The sequence below is a fragment of the Lynx canadensis genome, chromosome F2 (genome assembly GCF_007474595.2).
Source record: "Lynx canadensis isolate LIC74 chromosome F2, mLynCan4.pri.v2, whole genome shotgun sequence".
Taxonomy (NCBI): Eukaryota; Metazoa; Chordata; class Mammalia; order Carnivora; family Felidae; genus Lynx; species Lynx canadensis.
In genome coordinates this window covers 69,813,290-69,831,567 of record NC_044320.2, presented here as the reverse complement: position 1 = coordinate 69,831,567, position 18,278 = coordinate 69,813,290, and positions in this window count along the sequence as shown.

The window sequence follows — 18,278 nt, the reverse complement described above, 5'->3', positions numbered from 1 at the left end:
AATAACCCAACCAAGTTTCAGCCCGACCTCCTCATATCCCAAAGACACTACCTCCTTACCTGCTTTCACTTGTTCATCCACAGAGAACATCTCAGTGTTCTGGAAATGTTTCAGGCTCTACCTTATCTTGGTGCTGCCTCTATGCATATGGTTCTATGTGCTTTAAAGGCCCCTCTTCCTAATTCTGACCTATCCTTCATGGAGGAGGTAGGTGTCAACTTCCCTGTGATTCCATAGCTCCCATATGCCTCTTTATCATAACCCTTATCATTTTATGTAATTGTCCCATTGCCCCACCCCAATAGACCACAAGTTCTTTGAGAGCAGAAATCCTCTCTTTTTCATCTGTACTATTGCCTACTGAATGGGTCACACGTCATCTCAGTAAATACTTATTGTGCATGAATGAATAAGTGAGATAGTGACTAATATGTTATTTACTAGGCTTCCTGTTATCCTGGAATAGTGGGATCAGTAGAGCTAAGAATACCTGAAGGGGCTGCTGCTCATAGAAGGAAAAGAATAATCAACTCCTATGAGCAATATAAAATCTTTGTAAAACTGGAGATTTTTGAGGAGTATCTGTGTGTAGGGCTGCACTAATCTGAGAGGTAGTTAGCTGGTGGGGCTAAGAATGGAGGGCCCGGAGTTAGTTACACCTTGATTCGAACTGTGGCTGAGCCACTTAGCAGCTGTGTATCCTTAACATCCCCCGTAACCGAATCTGCCACCTCAGTTTGCTGGGTAGATTAAATGATGTTTCATATTGAACTATTCTAGCAAAATGGCATACATACTAAAAGTTCAATAAATGCTAGTTTTTATTGTTATTATTAAATATATTATATGATTTAATCACCAATTTATTTATTTGAAATTTTAAAAGTTAAATGTACATTTGTCTAGATCTTGAATTATGCATTCATAGCATTAAATTAAAAACTGTATGCTAGATATTTGAAATTATGTAAACCTTTAAATTATAGAAACATATTAACCTCATCAATTATCTGTAACAGGTTTTATAAGAATGTGTCTGAGATTAGGTTGTTCAGAAACTTGAAGGTTTCTGAAGGGCTTTTAGACTCCTCCATACCTTGCTTTTAATATCTGAATAATGGAGAATTTTTACAAACTAAACTCTACTTGTTCTAAGAAATAACAAGTTTGAAAAATGAAGACAAAACATTTAGCATATTCAGAAGAGCTGTGAGTTTGCATTTTATTTTAATTATGTTCTTTGCTCATAACAAATATCAGTGATATTCAATAAACCAACTACTAGATACACTAATTTAAAATAACTTCTAAGTGTTATCTGAGACAGAATTTCTTTCCTGCCTTGCAAAGTGAAATTCATCGTGTCTTCCTTAATATTGCCTGGTGTCTTCCATGAATAGTTAGAGCATGACGTACATCAGGGTGTGCTGCTAAGAGTGGCCCATGGCACCAATGGTCTGGCTTCAGGTCCAACTCCGTTGTTTTCTGATGTGTGATCCTAGATAAATTTGTTATCTGAGTCTCAGTTTTCTGTTTTGTAAATTGGGCACCATAAGCCCTAATCCATTTTCTCAGAGTTGTTTTGAGAATCAGACGTTAAATAATTTGGAAACATGTGAATTAGTGTGATAAGAGTGGTGATCATAGCTGTGGTAGTTCTTGTGATGTGTCAGTTTGGCTAAGTACAGTCCCTAGTTACTCAAATGCTAATGTTGGTGTTAGTATGAATGGTGTTTTATAGATGTTTAAAGTCCATAATCAGTTGACTTTAAGTAAGAGAGATGGTTCTAGATAATCTGGGTGACCTGACACAATCAGTTGAAAGGCCTTAAAAGCAGAACGAGGCTTCCCAGAGAGAAGAAATTCCAGTTGTGTCCTTGCCTGTGGGTTCTAACCTGCCCTCCATGATGGCCTGTTATGGATTTCAGATTTGTTTATCTGGGCCCCACGATTTTATAAGCCAAGTGTAAGAATGTGGGAATGTATTAATTCACTTAAAAACAGAAATCCAGGGGCGCCTGGGTGGCTCAGTCGGTTAAGCATCGGACTTCGGCTCAGGTCACGATCTCGCGGTCCGTGAGTTGGAGCCCCGCGTCGGGCTCTGGGATGATGGCTCGGAGCCTGGAGCCTGCTTCCGATTCTGTGTCTCCCTCTCTCTCTGCCCCTCCCCCGTTCATGCTCTGTCTCTCTCTGTCTCAAAAATAAATAAACGTTAAAAAAATTAAAAAAAAAAAACAGAAATCCATGAATGTTTACATGTGCTTCGTAAAGTGTAAAGTTTATCCCTGGGAGCAAAAGGAAGATCCAGCCTATCAATCAAATTATAACACTGCTATCATGAGAGAGGCAGCTTATCAAGTCATAGTGGAAAGAACAGGGGCTTTGGAGTCAAACAGACCTGCATTAAAGTCATGTCTTGGTGAATCATATCTATTTGCCTGACCCCAGACAAGTTATTTTTAACCTCTCTGAAAGTCCCTTATATTATTTTCTAGTGTAAATGTAGAATAATATTAATACCTTTCTCTCAAGGTATGTTATAAGAATCAAGAGATAATACATGTGTAGGGACAGCATAAAATAAACAATAAATAGTAGCTAATAGTATTCCCTTGAAACTGTGGACTCTCGGGGCGCCTGGGTGGCGCAGTCGGTTGAGCGTCCGACTTCAGCTAGGTCACGATCTCGTGGTCCGTGAGTTCGAGCCCTGCGTCAGGCTCTGGGCCGATGGCTCGGAGCCTGGAGCCTGTTTCCGATTCTGTGTCTCCCTCTCTCTCTGCCCCCCCCCCACCCCCGTTCATGCTCTGTCTCTCTCTGTCCCAAAAATAAATAAAAACGTTGAAAAAAATTAAAAAAAAAAAGAAACTGGACTCTCAACATACTATACTCTTTTTCACTCTCTGAACTTCTTACTGTAAACCAACAAGCATCTTTAGTGGATAATTGTTTACCATTTAGGAGCACTTACATATCCCCTACGTGTTGTGCTGCAAGGAAGAAGAAATAATAAGTGTCCAAGGAAAAGTCTTCAGATCATCATTCTCAAATTGTGTACAAAGATTTATTAGTAATCTCACCATACTTTTTCCTAAGAGATGGACTCCTTACCATGTCCAATGACAATGTATCATTTGCTCTGCATCATACCTAACTATTGAAATTGCAGGCACACCACGGATAGATCCAACAGGCCAATGGTCACCTGTTGTCCTAGGCTTTGTCTGTATGGTCTCCTTTGTAATTATACCTAGATCACTTTTGTATCCTACGTATTATATTAATACATTACATTTTTTAGAAGTAACTGAGTACAGGTGCTTCCTTTGCTCTCTCAAACTATTACATCTGAATTATCTTCTGAAAGACTAACTCTAGACTTTTCTCCTTTTTTTTCTTGATAGAGGCAAATGAAATTATGGCCTCTAGGGATTTAATGACATAGACAGATACTAGCAGTTTACTGCAATCTCTATAAAATTTTAAAAGCATTGAAAATTATGCAGAGGAGAAAGAGCAGATGTCATGCATGGGAGGGCAAAGATAGTGGAGATAATTCCATCTTGGACATTTAGTCCTATTTGAGTGACTGTAGGAAGTAATTAGGTTAATGAGAATTATCTGAGCATTATTACCTTATTCTTGATTACTTAGGAAAAGCATCTACAGTGGGAAGAGAGAGGGAATGAGATTAGAACCCTGGAGAATACCAAATGTTAAGCAGCAGGAAGAGAAAGAGAAGCCCATAAAGGAAGCCAGAAGAAGAGATAAAAGAATGCAACTCATAAAAAAAGGTGTAGTCAAGTTTTGTGGGCACCTGGGTGTCTCAGTGGGTGAAGCATCTGACTGGCTCAGGTCATGATCTCCTCTCATGGTTTGTGAGTTCTAGCCCTGCATTAGGCTCTCTGCTGTCAACACAGAGCCCACTTCAGATCCTCTGTCTCCTTCTCTCTCTGCCCCTCCCCAGCTCATTCTCTCTCTCTCTCTCTCTCTCTCTCTCTCTCTCAATAAATAAAGTTTTTTAAAAAGTAAAAAAAAAAAAAAAAGGTGTAGTCAGTAATGTCAGTTACTTCTGAGGGGAGAAGTCAAGAAAATTGGGACTAAAAGCACTCTTATTAGATTTTTTCATTAAGGAAGTCACAAATGACCCTAATAAGAACAGTTTAATTGGAGCTGTGAATATAGACAATGGGTTGCATTAATTTGAATCAAGAAGGGTAAATGAAGAGAGATGTAGAAAATTGTAGAAAGCTTTCCCAAGAAGTTCAGCTAAGAAGGAAAGAATGAAGAGAGGGTCATGCCAAGTATTTAGTAGATCTTAGGGGTCCATGATGATTTCAGCAAAAGATGTGATGCAGTTGCTTCTCTCCGAAGCGAAGAGTGTAGTATTTGTCTATTGAGTATGATGATGGGATTTGAAGGGTGTCTGGGTGGCTCAGTTGGTTAAGCGTCTGACTTCGGCTCAGGTCATGATCTCACACAGCTCGTGGGTTCGAGCCCCGCATTGGACTCTGTGCTAACAGCTTAGAGCCTGGATCTTGCTTCAGATTCCATGTCTTCCTTTCTCTCTGCCCCTCCCCCACTCATGCGCGGGCGCGCGGGCACGCACACGCTCTCTCTCTCTCTCTCTCTCTCTCTCAAAAATAAGTAAACATTAAAAATTTTTTTTCTAAAAATGATGGGATTTGATACCATTTGGTCTTAGTGTTGTATCTGGATTACTTGTGAAACTTTGTAAATATAGATGCCTAAGCCTCATCTCAAATCTAGGAACCAGTATCTCAGGAATGGAGAGAATCTTCTTTCATCCTGTTTTTCTTATCATATATTCCCAATGACCGATGACCGACCTACCATATTGGATTGTTTTCTTCTTTGTATCTGTGCTAACATACTAATATCAAGATGTTACCCTACTCTGTTTGCAATTACTCAAATTTTAGTCTGAGTACATACCTTCTAGCTATTGTTCTATTGTATGTAGTAGCTAGGTCAAGTGTTCCGACTCGTTACCTCACAAGTTTGTGAAAATGTTTGAAGTACAAATTTCTACCAATTTTGCAATTATGTTTTTTGCAACTGCATGTGAATAACAGAAAATGCTATCTGTAATTTAATTATTGGCAATCATGGAAGACAACAGCAATGTCTGGTCTAAGGGCTCCTTGGAAATCTGTCCCTCCATTATCAGAAACTTTATTTTATGGTTACCTCTTATCTCTCAATATCCATTATCATATTTGCTACAGCAGCTGTAGTTAAAACTGTTTGCTTGCTGCACTGCAGTTTTGCTGTAACTGTTTCATGCCCAATTACGTTAGGTTATGTAAATTCTCATTAAATATTTTTGAATCAAAGAGTAAGACTAGATTTAAATGAGAAATTCAAGTGAATGGTATAAGAGCATGATTATATAGTCAAAAAAAATCACAACCCCAGCCAAAGGAAAGCAAAATGTAGCTGAGAACTATAAATAAATAAATGTGAATATATTCTTTTGATCAATGGTGCAAAAGAACTGTTCTTGGGGAATGATTAAGCAAAGAATATGTAAAAATAGATTAAAGTATATTTTATGGGACAAAGAGGATCTTATATATTTTTTAATAAGTGAAAAAAAAAAACAGAAAGAAAACTGACTACAGAGAGTTAACTGAAGCACCCAAGATATAGATATCTTTATTGACTAAAACAGTGCTAAGCCATTTATCCACATTACGTAATTTAATATCTCAATAGTTCAATGAGCTAAGAATTGTAGCTTATGTAACTTTCATAAGGGCTAGGTAACTTGCCCAAGGTCACACAGCTAATAACTTAATCCAAGGGCTGACTTCCAAGCCTGCTGCTTCCCACTAGAATGCTCTTTGGCAAGGAGCCCCAGCTATATTCACTCCACAGCACAATGGAGTCAAAGTTTGTTCCATTAAATTGGTCTAAGCAAGGAGTTTTGAGTGTAGTAACTGGACACTGAGTTTGTGGATACCTTTTGTATGTAATTATTATCTGTGGCTATATGCTGTTATTAAAACCACCATGCCTTATTAATTTAATAGCTTTTAATGATGTGCTTACTGCTTATAATGTGTGAACACTAAAGGAAAGGCCAAAAAACTATAAATACTCACAAGAAGAAATAAGCTATTTTAAACTAGACTACTAATGATGTCTCCTTATATTGCCTTCCACTAGGCATAAACAGCTGATAGACCCAGTATGCTCACCAGAGCTTTACCTTACGAGGAAGAGTCACATGTTTCACTAACTCGAATGGGTTTCTGCTCTTTACCTCAGTCCTATCTGAATGATGTTGAAAACACTGGGTATCAAGACTTGTGCAGGGGGTCCTTGCTAGGCCATCAGGGATGGACAGAACTCCTGTAAAAGAAGCAGCACTATAGAGAACAGAATTCCACATACCGCCATCTTGCCCACTGATGCTGCTTGACTCATAAAAGTGCTGAAATAAGTTCAGTAGGAAGTCACACTAGTATTGCTTATTCAAGGTTTGTACTCATCCATTCATTTATTCACATTTGTATTTATTCAACAGACCTCACTATAGAGGTACTATGAAGGGAGGTTTCAGTGGTTATTGGGGACTATGGGAAGAGTTCTGAAAGGCTATTAGAGACCCTCTTTCAATGAAGCAGAGCTAAAATGGGTTGCGTAATGTGATCAGAGTAGATTGGACTGACTTTAGCTCCTCTTTTTGGGAGCAGAAGTTTCATTTGCTCTGTATTGCCTATGCAATTATTTTCTTAGTGGGAATGTTTTAATTATGGTCTGTGGCCTCCTAGTTTCCTACCTCCTCATCAATGTGGTGTGGTTCCCTAGTATCTTAATAACTACAATGGGTGTGCTGTGCTTAATGGGTATGAGCTTTAGAGAATAATGCCGTTTCTGAACATTTAATGAGTTTCACAATTAAGAAGGCATTGGAGTTCAAGGTCTTAAAAAAAAAAAGACATTTCCCTAATGATACAGCTGCCAACTAAAGAGTTGATAATCTGGAAAAGAAGTTGTTTCTTCTGCTTTAAGGCTAAAATAAATTCTTTCTTTCTTACCTTGACAAAATTCAAAGTGTTTGAAATGCTTTCTGGCTGCTATTTCAAAAAGAATAAAACTACCAAAATACATAATTCAGTAGTTTTTAGTCATAAAAACATAGAATATGAGGGAAAGAGAATGACAAATTATAGAAAAAAAATGAACTACTAAACAGAATATCTGTCTCCGTTGTTGACTTAAAAAGTAACTAATAGTGGAAGATAGGATATATATTCTGCTTCAGCAATAAAAACAAATGACGATAATTGCAGCAATGTTCTCTGGAATGCAAGATTATGTGGGCAGTGACTTCTAGATACGCTCTGAATTTTCTTATCAAGCTCCTGGCTGTAGTTGTAAAGGTGTCTTCTGCCTTGCAGGCAGTTTAATTTAGGATAAACTCTTGCTAGGGGACTAGAAAATCATCCACTAATCCTACAATTCATTTCCTACCTACAAGTCTCTGCTTGGATCCAGACTTATTTTTCCATGGAGACATACCAAAGACTTTCATTCTGTTTTAAAAATGCCAGTTCCAATTAGAAGTATCATGAGGCCAATTCAAAGTATCTAGTAGAGGCCAAAAACATCCTCATAACATACACTGACAGTCAAATTTGAACTTGATCTTGAAATCCAGGAGTCCTGTGCAGTGTCATTAAGGCTTTGATTCCGATGCCCTTGGACATTTATGACTTGGTGGGTTCCCAGTCTTCGGGAATTTAGTTTATTAATTTCTGCAGGCTGAGTTTCTGGCATTGTCAGCTTGGGGATATTAGCTACAAAATACAAAAATCTTAGGATTAACATCAGTAAACCTGTCGGCACCTACCATTGAAGTGGCTGAGTGCTTAAGGAGAAAGTGACTACGTTACTTGACTTGGCATTCATGAATTCAAATCCTCTTTTATTGCTTGTTTATTATTATTATTATTATTATTATTATTGGGCTTTTAGAACATTGCCAGTATCTGTGTGTGTTTAACAGGTGTACATGGATTATGAGTGTAGTCACAAGTAAGGACTGTTGGTAATCATCAAGCCTTTGGGTTGGATTGAGGATAATATTTAGCCAGGGTTGTTACATAACACATTGTAGAATAAGATCTATGGTTGCTTTGTCAGAAAAGGTGACATAAAGATAAGAGATTGGAACCCCTGTCATTGAGCAGGGCAGAATTCCTCTAAAGAATGCTTTATTTTGTAGTCTCTGGTGTCTGCTTTATTTTACCCAACTCCATAGTAAAGACTCTATAATGGAATTGCTTTTCTCTTCAGATTCCCTCTTGAAATGTAAATTTTTAAATTTTATTAGGAAGACTATCCCTCAACTGCTTTTCCCTCACCTTATTCCTACCTACAACTCCACTCTACCACATGGAGTGTCATACTGCTTTAACTTTGTTATGTTAGTCAGTCCAACCGCCTCCTCAGCATTCACAGTCTACCTTCACGCTCATACTCTCTGCTGCATGTTCCTTGTGGTTTTGGCAGAAACACAAGGGACAAGACAAGTGCTTTTCAAGTCTCTGCTTGGAGCACAGCATATAATCTTGTTGGCCAAAGCAAATCACGTGGCCAAGTCCAAAGTCAATGAGTATGTCATAGTCAGCTCGAGCTGCCATAACAAAATACTAAAGACTGGGTGGCTTCAACAATAGATATTTACTTCTTAGGTCTGGAGGCTGGGAAGTACGAGATCAAGGCATAAGCAGATATAGCTCCTGGTCGGAGCCTTCTTTCTGACTTCTAGGTAGCTACCTTCTTCTTACTGTGTGCTCACATGGCCTTTCCTCTATGCCTGTGCCTGGAGAGAGGGAGATATCTCACTTCTTCTAAGGTTACTAATCTCACTCATGAGGTTCCCACCGTCATTACCTAATCTAAATCAACTTATCTCCCAAGTATCCCACCTTCATATATCATCATATTGGGGGTTAGGATGTTAATATGTGAGTTTGGGGTGGGGCACAAACATTCAGTCCATAAGAGAGTGGTGAAGTTCACTGTACCGTTTTAGGGAGGAACTGTAAAGTTACACACACACACACACACACACACACACACACACCTAGATACATGATGAACAAAGAATTGGACCAATAATTAAATCTGCTGAGTGCTACATGTGTTTTCCTTCATTCAACTCCTATTGCCATATGCTAGGACTTGGGATTATTGCTATAAATAAGGCAGTCTCAGGGTTGGTGGATCTTACAATGCAGTGGCGATGACTGACATGGAACAAAGGACAGGTGTGGTAATTATTATAAGATTTCCCTTGCCATGCACTATTTATTTCTGCAGTTTTCTTCCCCCTTAATACCATTTATTTAGGTCTAATAACAGTTTCAAGACTGACTCAAATGTCACCTTCTGGAGGAAGTTGATTTCCAACTGTAATAATCCTTTTTATTCTCTGTTCTCCCACTTTTATCAATTCAGATTCTCTAGAGCCACAAAGGGATTCTTTTTTTGATACATAGTTCTGTAGTAGTTGTCAGATTGTATATGTGATTGTCCTAAATGTACCTGTGGTGCAGGTAACAACGGCACCTGCCCAGAGGACTACTGTAAGTATGAAAGATCTTCTGTGTTCCCTGGCAAGACCTCGGTAAAGGATATCAACTATTGCCCTTTTGAAGATAGAAACTATTTTCTGATCTCTTTGCTGCTAGTCTAAGACAGAATGCCAGCGAATGATTCCCAAATCCAACCTTGCAATACCATTTATTCAAGAGATGTTTCATTAAATTAAAGTGTCCAGAAAAAAATACATTTTGTTTATGGTAATTTAGAAAACAAACAAACAAAAAAAAAGATGTTTCGTGTGCCACTGTGGAGGGGAAAGCAGCAAAGGACACAGCATCATATCTCCCAAGGGGTTTAAGGTCACTATAAATAGGTACTTTAATCAAGATTAGTTAATAACAAGATTAGGACAATTTCCCTTTAGTAATAATTTAGGCAATATACTTTTAGAATATAAGCTGGTCATCCTACAAATAAAACCTTGACACCTAAAATAAACAAGGATTGCAAAAAAAAATGCTGCAGCTAGTTTTTTTTTTTTTCCTCTCTTTTTTTCTTTTTGTGTCCTTGTCACTGCAAGGATTTTTCAGTTCACCAATTAATCTTCCCTTTTATTATGTCTTGTCATGGTTGAAGCATCTTCTAAGAACCGATAACAGGAGGGGAGAATTGATGATTTATTTCAAGAGGTAGATCAGACCTAACATTTCCGAGTTGACACCAACTTCGGTGAACACTTGATGTAAGTGTGTTTGGATAGGTCTGAGTGTGTGGACTGCCTGTCGCTGAGCAAGGTCGCAGGGCCTGGGGATCGCACAGTGACAGAGAACTCTATAATCCTCAACCCTGGTATTTTGCATATGAGCAATCTGAGGCCCAGTGAAATTAATGTCCTGTTTTAGAGGATACAGTGAGTTGGTGTCAGAATCTGGATTTGAACCCAAAAATTCTATCTCTGATCCTCTGCTCTTTGAATCTTGTCAGCTCTCTTAGAGATTTACGTCAGGAGTTGAAAGCTGTGGATAATGACATTTATCCTGTCTTTCTTAACCAGGGATAGATACTACAGGGGTTTAAATCCCAGGAGAAAAATGTCAGATTTTATTCTAAAAAATAAGAAACGATCAGAAAGCAGTTGGATGTTCCCTCTGTGACATCACATGCCAGTAGAAAGGTCTCAACAGAGGGGAGCAGGAATTGAGGAGGATTTGATCAAGGAAATGACACAGTAGTTGGACCCTGAAGAATAGGCTGCATTAACGTCCGTGTGGAAAGAGATGGGTTTTGACAGGGAGGGAGTAGGATAATCCTGGGAGGGAGATGGAGGTCATCAGAGAGAACTGGAGACTGGAAATCACCAGGAAGGGGATGTGGTGAGATCAGTGTTCATCCTGGGAGCTGTGAGGAATGGCTCACAGGCTGTCATGAGGGAGGCACTGGGGGTTCCTATGCCAAACACGATTGCTACAGAAAAGCAAAACATTTCAGTGTTTCAGAAAATTTGATTGATTCAGAAAATATTGATTATTCTTTTGTTGTGCTAATGTAGGCACATGCACGTATTGTTACACATTCCATTTTTTCTAGTTATTCAATTTATGTCATTTCTTTACTTTTTTCCAATGAGGTTGAGCTGAGAATTTGGGGAAGGCAAAGATCATTTATAACAACTGCATTATCTCTAAATCCCCTGCTGTAGTTTTATGAATACAGTATGAAAACATATTGGCTATATGAAACAAGAGGGTGCGGAGGAAGAAATCATACCCTGACCCCCTCCGTGGCTTTGGGCGTCCTGCACCCATAGACCTACCAAATCCTCCTAAATCTGTCCCTTCTTTCTCTTTTTAAAACCGCTCTTCTAGGGCCAGAGTAACCTAGGATGCCACATCGATTCTGTTCCTTTTGGGCTTTCTCCTCAGGGCTGACTCACATCTTTTGCTATCTTTCATGTGCTTTCTCAATTCCCTCTGAGGTACAAAGCTTTCTATTTGCTCATGTCCTTTCGGGTCTCTTCATTTCTCACGTTTGTTGTTGGTTCCAAAGCTTTTGTTGTTCTTGCAGCTACCCGTCTGGAGTCAAGCTCCATTCTGCTTCCTCCACTCTTTATGTCTAGCCATTATGCAAAATGTGCATTACTGCTCTTGTATACTCTGCACAGCGTGGGCCTAGACCTTCACAGATGTTTTGAATACTTGTTTTGTGGGCGCCCACTTAAAAGCTGAACTCGATTTCTGTAGCAAACATAAGACACTGGACTTACATTTACTGTGTGTAAGTATTCAAATCACTGCCACTGTATGTATGCAAAAAAAAAAAAATCATAGACTTGAGTGACTACCCTTGGTATTTACTAACAATATAACTATGCTAAGTGATGAGTCATGTCTGGAATACAGCATTCTTCGTCAGTGGATGCGTTTTAAATACCAGTATAAACTAGTTGGATATTATGTTCAAGATAAAGAGGGTTTAAAGTGGTCCCAGTTTTCTAGATGTGCCCTGGGGCTGCCCAGAGCTCTGTTGGCAGTCCATCCTGTAGCAGCCCACGTGGTCACAGCAGATGGCCATCAAAAGGGTGGCCCAGCACTAATGCACCACTCGTGTTGCCTCCAGATGAGCTACCAAGACAGTGAGGAGACTCCCGCTTGCTCACATATTTATATTCTTCCCTGTCCACTGCATCGTTCTACCCAATAAGCCTTCCTATAGACACTTAAATCTGTGTAAAGAAAATACCTTATCTTTTTTTCTTCTTGTCCCTCCAGTCTCTGTCCCATATCTAGTCTTCCTGTCATTGCCAAGTGTCATAAAGAACAGGCTCCATTTCTTCACTACTCCTTTCCACCCAGCCCTACATGCAGTCTTGCTTCTGGACTCTGTCAATACCTAATGATTAACATCATGCTGCCCTTTCAGAGTCTCTAATGAATTTCCTTTTGCAAAATTCAGTGGCCACTTCCCATTTCTCACCCTCCTGTAATTTTTGTAGTTTATTCCAGCTGACACGACCCCTCTTAACTAACAGAACATTATACTCTTCTCTCTCATTTCTCCCTTTTCATTCTACTTCTTGTCAGTTTCTCCTTCTAACTTCTCTTTCTCTATCTACCTTTAACTGTAAAATTCTTGGTCTTCTTTGTACCCCTTACCCTCCCCAAATTACCTCAGAAACTTCCTAGCCATCATCTACCCTTAGATGATTTGAAATCTGTGTACCTCAGTCATTCTCCGAGCCACCACGCGCACATTTGCATCAGCTTGCTGGGCATGGATGTTCTTCTGGCTTTCCAAATTCAACATATCCAGATTACGAAATTGGTCTGTGCAGAACAGCATAGAGAACATGACCTTTATGCTAAGCTCATGGCCATTTTCTCCTCCCCTCTATCCCAATGCTCACATTCAATCACTGGTTATGTCATGTTGTTTCCACTTCTTTAGATTCCCTTGAATCTATCCTTAGCAACCTGTGTCTTGGTCCTTATTATTTGTTACCTGGATTATTACAATAGCATTCAAGTTGATTTCTCTGCTTTGGCTTTCTCATTTCTCCAAACCATCCATCATATTGCCATCAGAGTTTTGTTTTATTCTGTTTTCATGAGGCACAGAATTAAACAGGTCAGTCCTCTCAAAATTCTTCAGTAGCCCCTGTTGCCTATAGTATATGCCATCATTCCTTAGCTTAGCTGCCATTGTCCTTTACAGTGTTATTCCTATTGTCTTTTCCAGATTCTTCTCCCACTAGTTTATGCTCTAGTAATAGTAGATTATTCAGTATCCCCCAAACAGTTATCTAGACTAATGGCATTCCTTCACTTTGGAATGCCCTTTTTCCTCAAACAAAATGCCAGTTACTTTTAGCCACTTCTTCCTTTAAGTTCCTGTAATACTTGAATATCTATTTAGTGCTTTTTCATTCTATTATAGTTAGTATGCAAGTGTTCTTTTCTCCACAAGCTAAGTCCTTTTAGAGCAAACGAGACAAATGTAATAAAGCCAGAAATAAAGAAATAAAAATGGTAAAAAGAAGAACCAAGGAAAGCAATTCTGCCAATAATAAAGTCAATACAGAAAAAAAAAGGCAATCACTATGGCAATGCACAGACCCTACCTCTGATCCACTTATCAGCCAAGATTCACTTCACAAATAATTTTGGGTGAATTACTTTCCATAGCACAAATCACCTGTGTGTAGGTATTGGAGGGCAACGAAGAGCAAGACAGATCTGGCTCCTACTCACAAAGAATTTATAGGAATAAGTCATCTTAGAGGAATCATCTTAGAGGAGTATAAACAACAGTTCATCGTGAAGAGCAAAATTTCTCCTGGTTCTAAACTTTGAGGGAAATTTCCCACTTGGGACATTACATAGGGCTTATTGGTTGAGATAAAGGATAAGGGCCTCAGCAATGCTTTCATCACAAAAACAGGAGCATAGCTTTATATGACTGTTAATGAAGGCAAACTATTGAAAAGCAGTTAATATCCCCTACTGTATCCTAGGGACCTGTTATAAATGGTTGTCGAAATCAAACACTGTTTTCCGATTTTGTCAGTCCTTTTACCAAATATAGCCAGACCAATATCCAGTAGTATCACTGACATCACAGTCACAGTTGTTTTGTGCATTTGTTTGAGATATTGGCACTAAGAAACCTGTATCTGCCAGTCCATAGTATCAGTTTCCTATTGTTACTATAACAAATTAGCACAAAATAGTGGCTTAAAACAATCACATTGATTTTCTTATAGTTCTATAGATTAGAAGTCCCATAGAGTTCTCACTGGGCTAACAATCAAGCTGCTGGCAAGACTGGGTTCCTTTATGGAAACTCTTGATCAGAATCTGTTCCATTGCCCTTTCCAACTTAAGAGGCCATCCATGTTCCTTGGCTTGTGCTTCCCATCTTTCAAGACATTGTAGCTCTCTGGTCATTACTGCAAAGTCACATCCCCTGTGACTGGGCCAGAAAAGTTCCTCTGCTTTTAAGGACCCATGTGACTAGATTGGGCACGTAAGTAATCCAGGATAATCTTCTCATGGTAACATCATTAATTCAATCACATCTGCAAAGTCTCTTCTCTCATGCAAGATAATGTAGCCAATAATTTGAGGATGGGTGAGGACATTTTGGAAACCATTAGTCTTGGGGCCATACCATTTTACTGGCATGTTCTCATTTACAGTGGAGATTGTGGCCTCCCAACTACTTGTTCAAGGAAACAAACTGCATGTTGTAATTCTGGACCCTTTCCCTAAAACAACATTGAAAGTTATATTTCCTTAGAATCCATCACTAGTTATGTAGGGATATGGGTGCATGTGTGATGAGGTCATATACATTTTCTTCTGCTTTGCAAGGTCAGAAATCAGAAGAGAATGTCTGGGGTGACCATGTCTGAGTTGGCTTCCTTACAGGGAAGATTGGAGATCCTTCCCCTCCTCCCCAATCTCCTTCTAAAGCTTTGCACTTCCCTACTCTACACCTGATGTAGAATGGATAATGGGTTAAAAGCATCTACTCCATTTCTTTGATAGAAGTAAAATGAAGCAATAAAAATATCTACCAACGCTGGGAAGCTCTTGCATAAATGACTGGTGTTTATTGCTAATGTAAAATGTTTTTGATTGTGAACATGATGCTTACGTGATCTTCTGAATAAAGATAATTTTGCACTGTGTGAATAATTTCCCATTGTTTTCCAAAGTGTATGAGTGGTTAGAAAAACATATTTCTATTATGTGTTTGTCAGTTTCACTTTACAAAATTGAAACCAGCTTGGATATTGTAGATACAACCAGATGGATGAAGATTTCTGATTTGAGTCTGGAATGTGAACAAAGCGTAAAACGCTCCTTGTGCATTATGAGTTACTCACTGGGGTTTATCTAAAACCAGTATAATCAGTACCTCAGCAACCATATATTTCTGCACACAGTAAAGATTCAATACATACTTATTATTTGAATAAGAGAATAATGCTTCAGTTTTTCTCTCGAGTCAAAGCTTATCTGATGGTATTCTTCCCAGTCAACCTAATTTGAAATAGGTAGAAATGATTGACATACCTGTCAGATTAGTGTCTCATACTACAGTTGTCCACGCCATATCAAAGGTTGATGCCCACTCCCAGTACCTTACAAAGCTTTCTACTGAAAATATCACCTTCCTCCACATTTTAAAATTGACACCACCAGTTGAGGCCACAAAACTATCATCTGTCTCTTTTTTTTAAAGTAGTGTCCCAGGATGGATAAAGGAGACATCATTAATATGACCCTCTCTTCCTTTCTGTTATAAAACTGCTTCTATATATCCCACAGTTGGCACAAATTATTCAGCAGATTAAAAGCTGTTCCATGTGAGATCTGTGGAACCTTTACCAAGCCTGTAACAGGCTGCCCACTGCAAGGGTCAATGATAGGCTAAAGGCTTGCAGAAAGGACATATAAAGAGGTGGGGCTGAGGTGGCATCAGGTGACCTTTGGAGAGATTCTGTGAGCTCATGCATTGGTGCCTGATGGTGCTGTGTTGTAGTTCCACAGCATAAAAAGTGATGACCAACATCTTGGTGTGCTGTTTTTCAGGCTCAGCTGAAACAGACATCTGTCATAACTTAGTGACCGTGCTTCCATAGGGAAGGTGATACATTATTATTTCTGGGAAATAATTCCTTTTATGCCTCCTCCCCTAGATAGTCATTGAAAGCTGTGTGCTGGGCTGGGAAGGAAGCAGGTCTGTGAAAACCTGGAGATTTTGGAGAGGGCAGTGGGATCTCCCCACAAATGCAGAGGAAGCACAAGGAAGAGGAAGGCAGTCCTTTCAGCCCTTAGTAAACCTGAGTTGTTCTGGATCAAGCCTTCACAACTGAAGAAGGGGTTTTGCTGAGTTGTAGGGCATTCCTTATTTCCAACACTTTGCTTGAGGCCATTTTTGCCCCTCCTCCCTCTACTTTAGGCAGTACTTTTTGGATCCTCTTTTACTTTCTAGCTCACTCAGTTGAAGTCACAACCACCAATTTCCCTTTGCTGCACTTCACAAATGTCCTGTCCTCTGTCACTTTAGCCTATGATTCTTACCACCACATTTGGAGCCATGCCAAGCCCCTCGTGTAGTGGGGACCAGTTAGATGTGCCTATTTCATGGGTTTGTTGGGAGGACCCCCCCAAAATAATGTGATTCTAGGTGGTCGGCCATCTCCAAAGCACTCTTCCAAGATGACATAGGTAATATTCTACAATGGTTTTGACTCAGTCCCTCACTGTCCTCACCTCTCAGCCAGACCCTTGTGATCTTGTTGGTTTTCGTATGGGTTTTCTTTCTGAATAGAGACTTCTCAGCATGGCTTTTCTAATGAGGTTTTTTTTTTTTTTTAAGTTGAAATTTTGTTGAAGTGTAACATGCATACAGAAATATACACCAATTGTAAGCGTAGAATAGAATTTCCACAAAGTAACACGCTGATATAAAAACCACCTAGAGGGGCACCTGGGTGGCGCAGTCGGTTAAGCGTCCGACTTCAGCCAGGTCACGATCTCGCGGTCCGTGAGTCCGAGCCCCGCGTCAGGCTCTGGGCTGATGGCTCAGAGCCTGGAGCCTGTTTCCGATTCTGTGTCTCCCTCTCTCTCTGCCCCTCCCCGTTCATGCTCTGTCTCTCTCTGTCCCAAAAATAAATAAACGTTGAAAAAAAATTAAAAAAAAAAACACCTAGAAAAAGAAAGAAAAGATTGCCATTTATCAGTACCCTAATGCCCCCTCTTGCCCCTTCACAATTCAATAGGCTTTTAAGGAAGGATCTTTTTGGAATTCATTAACTTTTTCTCTCCACACTCCTGGATGCACAGTTAGGTACTATCTTTAGTGAGGAGGTGACTTTCTCTATGGAGGTGTAGCCTTGTTAAGAGAGCAAAACCCCTAGAACGAGGGAAGGACAACAAAAGGACTAAGAGGAAACGTGGGCAAGATCGGCATGAACTGTATCTGTGATGCTAAGAAACTGATCAAAGGAAGCAGAAGAAGGGAGTGCAGTGGGTTTTTGTGAAGGAAAGCTTTGTCAAGGGCTGAGAGCGGCATTTATAGACAGGTTTCTTTGTATCCCCCACCTTACTTCATCTTTGTGCTTCAGACCCTGCTTTATTGTCTCAGAATCATGTTGACCACACACTGTGCCATCTGTCCAGGTGAAGGGTCCCACCCAGTGAGATTTGTGGCTCTTGTTCTTCACATCCTTTATCTGTCACTCTTACTTATGTCTGTGCTCCCCGGGCTCCCGTCCTTTATTGCCAACATTGCATGGCCCTGGCTTAACAAAAACAGCCTTGGGTTTGGGATACCTGATCTATGGGCTATTAATGAAATGCAGCAGTAGCTGCATTCTTATCTCTAAGCACCATAAGCTTCCAAGTGCCAGAAGTATACTATGATCACTAAATTGCCCTGAAATACGGGGCCACAATTCCAGTAATATGCCATTTGCCATGAAACTGTGTCTGAAATTGCTATTAATTCTTTCCTTTGACTTTGATTATTCTACTAGGAGCTTTTTTTCTTATCATAACTCTCTTAAATATCACATTTTCCATAGATCTTGATTACTAGCTTCATGTATATCAACATTTTTAGACATTTTATTAAGTAGCTCAATTTATTAAGGGCCTGCTATGGACAAAACATTGTGTTAAACACTGGGA